The sequence below is a fragment of the Pteropus vampyrus genome, unplaced genomic scaffold, assembly GCF_000151845.1.
Source record: "Pteropus vampyrus isolate Shadow unplaced genomic scaffold, Pvam_2.0 Scaffold81, whole genome shotgun sequence".
Taxonomy (NCBI): domain Eukaryota; kingdom Metazoa; phylum Chordata; class Mammalia; order Chiroptera; family Pteropodidae; genus Pteropus; species Pteropus vampyrus.
The window spans coordinates 6,850,633-6,857,607 of record NW_011888862.1 but is presented as its reverse complement, the minus strand read 5'-3'; the positions used below and the strand labels follow the sequence as shown (position 1 = coordinate 6,857,607).

At 36.4% G+C, this 6,975-nt stretch overlaps 1 pseudogene; it reads left to right on the top strand.

Annotated features, from left to right (window-relative positions):
* The first annotated feature begins 562 nt into the window (after positions 1-562).
* LOC111741800 lies at positions 563-681 on the top strand (annotated as a pseudogene).
* The last annotated feature ends 6,294 nt before the right edge of the window (positions 682-6,975 follow it).

Below are 6,975 nucleotides of genomic sequence, written 5' to 3'. Positions count from 1 at the left end.
ACCTTATGCAGGCAGTGGGTGGTGGAACCAGAATGCAGATCCAGGTGACTGACTCCAGAGCCTAATCCTGAACCACTAAGCTATACCCTCTCAGCAGTAGAAACCATTTATGTAATGGTGCTATGTGCCAAAGACTTTCCTTATACTGTCTCATTTAATCCCACAACAGCTCTGAAAGGAAGACTTTTTTCTGCCTTTCAAATCCATCAAAGTAAAGTCACTGTCTTCTTATGGTAATAGATGCTAATGATGTACTTAAGGTATAGCAGTAAAGCAGCACGGTTGTCCATTTCATTTTCGTCTTTTGCTTACTTGTTTAGCTCAAGTATGAGGTGATTTGATAAGCACTTTCCTAATATTCTTCCCTCAAAAGGTTTTGAAAGTTTTAAACAACCCCAAATGATGCCTTTCCCTTGAATACATGCAGACAGGCTGATATGTAATAGATATTTTATCTCAAGATTTTAATTAAAAACAGAAAATTTAAGACACACACAGCATTTAATTTGTAAAGAAAACAAATGAATTCATTGAGTCTAAGTACTAAAAAGTATTAAAATGGGTCTATGGCCATGCTACCCTGAACGTGTCTGATCTCATCTGAACTCAGAAGCTAAGCAGGGTTGGGCCTGGTTAGTACTTAGATGGGAGACAACCTAGGAATACCAAGTGCTGTAGGTTTTAAAAATAAAAAAAGTAATAAAATGACTGTGCCTTGCATTTACTAGGTTTAATACAATTTTACAGACTATAAGACGCCTTGGAATTCTGAGCTAGTTACATAAAAACACACAGGGTGGAAAACATATTGATCTTGCTTCTTCTCAAATCCATAAAACAATCCTTGCTCTTTTAAAATGTTCTAATATAATAATGAGTCATTAGCATAACATCGTTCTTCTGTGTACACTACTGTTTGTTATCTATACAACATAAAAAAAAGCAGAGATTGGGTAAAGAGCAATAGTTACTCTCATTGGAAAAGTGGGAAAAAATCTTTTAACCCCCTTTTATCCAGTTTTCTCATCGATATTAATCAATGTACCATATTAATTGCTTTGCATTGAAAATAAAGATTATGTGCTATTCATTTTTGTTTTCCCAATGCCTAGCGTAGAACCTGACACTCAATAAGCGTTTGCTGAAAGAATGAATGAATCGATGAACTGATCAATGAGTCTCCACATTATTTTGTGCTATGTTGCTACATAATAGAGGAAAATTAAGGATTCAAACAATTACCTGAAGGATATACATTTTAAAAGAAGAAGAAGAAAAGAAAGATAAAAACAAAGTGGCTAGATATTGAGGCTATACCATTTGGAGGAATTGGGTTGAAATAAAAAGGTATGGGAGCTGTAGAGTGAACCTGATCTACCTATACAATTGCCTCGAGTCTTGATTTAATTTCTCTAAAAGAAATTCTCCACCAGCTTTACAGATAAAAGACCAATATGGTTTCCAACACGCTTAAGGAAATGAAAAGGTACTATGCTTGTTTTATTCATTAGTCAGCCTTTTTACTATAGGGGACACAACCATTCAGTTCGAAATGTATAAGATTTTTATATGCTCAAGTGAAGATGAAGATATGATCTGAAGCACATTAAATAATATGCATCACAAAACATAATCTCTAGTTTGTTTCTCCAGCAACTTCTCCACTAAATTGTCATAGATTTCATTTTTAATAAAAATGACAAAAGATCAAGTCCACCTAATTCATATACTTGTCAAATATAATTTTTACAAGATAGATTGAAAAAGAAAAAAGTGTCCACATTTTAAAATAGAACTTAAAATACTCTACTTTGTGTACTGATGACTACAAGTTACTTTGATGTATATAAAAAAACAAGACGGATTGATGGATGGATAGAGTGATGGATGAATGAATAGATATGTAATGAAGAAAATAGAGTAAAATGTTAATTGTAGAATCTGGATGGTGGGTGTGTATAGATGTTCACTGTGCAATTCTTTAAACTTTTAGTATTTTGAAAAATTTTATCGAAATATCAAGGAAAATGCTACTTTGATGGAAATATATATGTTGCTTTATGATTTCAAATTCAGAATTTCATACAAAGTCATGACCAAATCACTGCTAGCCATCCTCAATATTCCAACTTAACTAGGACCAAATACAAATACACGCACACATCATAAATCATTACCTTCCATTGCCATTATAATTCCAAAATCGAAACTACTTATTATTCTGCACATGTATGTAAGATTTTCTGCTGAATCTACCTATCACCCACACCATAGAACCTTCCAAAAATTGACTTAAAGCTGCCCCAGGCTCTCTCTATATATAGTTTCTCATTTGTTTTATTTCTTATATTTAGGGCTGTGCCTACTTGTGTGTTATTCTTTTCTCCAAATCAGATAGAGGTAAGAATTATATGGCCACACCCCATCCTAGAAAGATGCTTAGTAGATGCCTTAAGTGTACTAGAGGGACAATCTTTCACACATAAATTACTTTAAAGAATGTTAGTTTCTGAGGTAGAAGAGCTACCAATTTTAGAGGAGACAGTTGAAGGAAAATGATCATAAAGATAAATTTTAAAAAATCTTTACACTTGGGAAATTGGGGGATGTGAAGAAGGATCGGATTTTCCAAGATAGCCACTACAATATCTCTCATCCCACATGTTCTTCTCACACTGTGACTTTGACACTCCTGCCATCCAGAGGTGGAGGTCTATGTTCCCTCCCCCTTGAATCTGGGCTGGTTTATGACTATGGTGAAAGTGTATGATTATTGACATGATTGTGTTATTGACAGATGTCGATTGGTTGCAAAATCTCTATTGTATGATTTTCCAGGCTAGGTTATAAAAGGCAATATAGTTTCTGCTTGGTTCTTTTGGGATACTCATTGTTCTCACCTAGCCACTCTGTTGTGAGGAAGCCTAAGCTACCCTATAGAGAGGTCATCATGGAGAAGAGCCAACAGCCAGTCCCAATTTACCACGTATATGAGTTTGTCACTTTGGGAAGTGTATCCTACAGCCCTAAAAGAGCCACCCCAGCTGATGCCTCCTGAAATAGAGATAACCAATCGGTAGCAAGCCCTGCTCAAATTGAGATTACTGATCAAAGAAAATAATTGGAAGCCACTGCATTTAGAAGTAGTTTATTAAGCAGCCATAGATAACTGATACTGTGCCTAAAACAAAAACCATGTGAATCTACACATGCTGGCTTCCAAAATTGAGAACAATTATATTAGTACATTAGTAGGAGATAGAGATTTTGCAACCAATCGACATCTGTCAATAACACAACTATTTCCCTTAAACTAATGTTGTTAGTCTCTCACATATGAAACCTTTTTTTTTTTCATGAGAATGCTAACAAATGGCCAGGTTGGCCTGAGTTCATCCATCCAACAAAGACTAATGAGAGCCTACAATATAGAAAACACTATACTTATTATCACAGTGGGGAAACACAAATGGAGCAGCCAATCACCATGAGCTATATTTTCCTTATTATTTCCTTATCCTCCTCCAAACCGCTAATAAACATGGACCTAATCAAAGAGCAATCATGAGAAAGGGAGGAAGGAAAAGGCCGTTGCTTTACTGATTAATAAATAAGACCAACCAAATAAAAACAAAACCTAAGGTTTTCTCACTAATCAACTTCACTAGTCTAAAAGATAGAACTTCAAGATTTTGAGGATAGGAGATTTCAACGCATCTTGTCTATTCACTGGCTTCCAAACAAAAGTGTATCTAATTAAACATACCAATTAAATAATTGCAATATCTCAGTCTCCTTTGGAAACTTTACAATGAATACATTTACACAAGGCAAGATCAAGGAATGGTGTTTGTTTTAGAGGCCCCAGCCTCCCTTTCTGCCCCTTTTCCCAGCCTCCAGATCATGCCAGATTCCGTACCCCTAGTGCTCTTCTACCCTCTCCCTTTCAAAAGTAGCTCTGAGAAAAACTCTTGATAAATTCATTGAAAACAGCCTATAAATGGTTGTTAATATGTTATGTGTCATCTTTCCCCACAGTTTGCATTTTAACAGTGAAGTAATCAATCAGTCAATAACACGGAAGCAAAACTTCTCATAAAATTTCAAGATTCAGTGAGACTACCAGTATTGCTCTGAGTCAAAAAGAAGAAACAACCCAAATATTCATTAGCTGATGAATGGGTAAACAAAATGCAGCATAACCATAAAATGGAATATTGTTTGGCAATAAAAAGGAACAAAGCCCTCATCCATACTACATTGAAGACATGATGCTAAGAAGCCAGACACAAAAGGTGACATGTTATGCGATTCCATTTATATGAAATGTCCAGAATAGGCAAATCCATAGAGACAGAGAGTAGATGGTAGTCGCCTGGGGATGAGGTGAGGGGTAGGGAACTGGAGGGAAATGAGGGGTGACTGCTAATGAATAAGGGATTGCTTTTGGGGGTGATGAAAATGTTTAAAAATTGGTCGTGGTGATAGTCAGAAAGCTGTCAATATACTAAAAACTATTGAATTGTACACTTTAAATAGGGGAATATATGGGTTGTGAATTATAGTTCAATAACATTGTTATTTTAAAAACAGGTCCAGGAAAGCCACATGCAAAAGAAAGAAACTAGACCGCTATCTATCACCCTATACCAAAATTACCTCAGAATGGATCAAGGACCTGAATATAAGACCTGAAACAATAAATTGCATAGAAGAAAACACAGGTACTAAACTCATGGGTTTTGAATTTAGAGGATTTTATGAATTTGACCTCAAAGGCAAGGGAAATAAAAGCAAAAATAAATGAATGGGACTGTATCAAATCAAAAAGCTTCTGCACAGCCAAAGAAACCGTCAATAAGGCAAAGAGGCAGCCATCCGAATGGGAGAATATACTTGCGACCAACACCTCCGATAAGGGCCTAATATCCAAAATATACAAAGAACTCATACAACTCAACGATAAGAAAACAAACAATGCAATTAAAAAATGGGCAGAGGACCTGAACAGACACTTCTCCCAAGAAGACATACAAATGACCAACAGACATATGAAAAGTTGCTCAACTTCACTAGTTATCAGGGAAATGCAAATCAAAGACACAATGAGAGACCACCTCACACCTGTTAGAATGACTATCATCAACAGGACAAGTAATAACAAGTGTTGGAGAGGTTGTGGGGAAAAAGAAACCCTCAGACACTGCTGGTGGGAATATAAATTGGTACAGGCACTATGGAAAACAGTATGGAGGTTCTTCAAGAAACTAAAAATAGAATTACCATATGACCCAGCAATCCCTGTATTACCCACAAAATCTTGAAAACATTTATCCGCAAAGATATATGCACCCTGATGTTCATATCAGCCTTATTCATGGTGGCCAGGACATGGAAGCAACTTAAATGTCTTACGTTAGATAACTAGATAAAGAAGATGTGGTACATATATACAATGGAATATTACTTAGCCATAAGAAAAGATGAAATACTGCCATTTGAGACAACATGGAAGGATCTTGAGATTATGCTAAGCGAAATAAGTCAGATAGAAAAAGCTGAGAATCATATGATTTCACTCATATGTGGGATATAAAACTGAAAGCAACAAACGAACATGACAAATGAACAGAGACTCATGGACAGACAGTGGATTACTGGTTACCACAGGGAAGTGGGGAGGTAGGTAGGGGTTAAGGGGTTCAAATAATTGGCGATGGAAGGAAATCTGACTTTAGGTGGTGAACACACAATGCGATATAAATATGACATATTATTGAACTGTACACTTGAAACCTACTTGATTTTATTAACCAATGTCACCCCAATAATTTTAATAATTAAATAAATAAAGATGACTCCAGGAGAATAGACAGCAGGTTACACTATAAAAGTTCCTTGTTTGCTGCTCTTGTCTATCTCCTCTGTACTCGAATGTGGTCTTCGAACCAGCAACACTGGCATCACCTGAGAGCTTGTTAGAAATGCAGAATTTCAGATCTAGACTCCCTGAGACAGAATCCACTCTTTGGGCAATGTCTTCTTAGCTGACCTAAAGTGTTTGAAAAGTCCTCAGTTATGTTACAAAACAAAGCAAAGCAAAGCAAAGCAAGGAAACGATCATTGTTTCCTTCAAGAAAAAGAATTGCTGTTATAAAGTACATGGTAAAGTAATTTATGAGAGCCTGCTGCTTTCAAAATTCCGATGGCACTATAGAACTGTGGGGACGTGGAATAGAGGGTGACTATTAATGAGTATGGTGTTTCTGTTAAGGACAATGAAAAAGTTCTGGAATTAGATAGTGGTGATCGATGCACAACTTTGTGAATATACTAAAAACCACTGACTGACTTGTATGATTTAAAAGGGTGAATGCTTTGGTATATGAATTGCCGTATATTTCAATAAAGTCCTTATTTTAAAAAGTCAGCCAGACACACAGGAGAGGCATTTTGTAGGGCTGATAATAGTACTTTGCAGTGCCTAGAAATTTCACTTAATTCATTTATACCAGCACTATTGATGTTTTGGGCTGAATCACTCTTTGTTGTGGGCCCGTCCTGTGCACTGTAGGGTGCTGAGTAGCACCCTTGGCCTCCACCCACTAGATGCCAGTCGCACCCCACCTCCTAGTTGTGACAACCAAAAATGCCATTACGGAGGCAGCCATTACCAAATATTCTCTGAGACAAAAAATAGTTGCTCCCTACTCTCCCCCGCCCATTTTATAAGGAAACTTTTCCTTAAAAAGAGTCTAATTCCCTGGCTTTGAGAAAATTTCCTCTGGTTCTTTTCTCGGTAGAGATGACAAATTAATGGTCAGATTCTTAGAACAACATTTCAGATGCCTAAATCCTTTATTTATTGATGACCTTCAGCGTTTTGCCTGTTCCCTTTTGCAACTTTTCCTCACCTGCCCCATTTTTCAAGTGTTAAATTCTTTTCACAACTATCCGATTGACCTTTATTTCTTA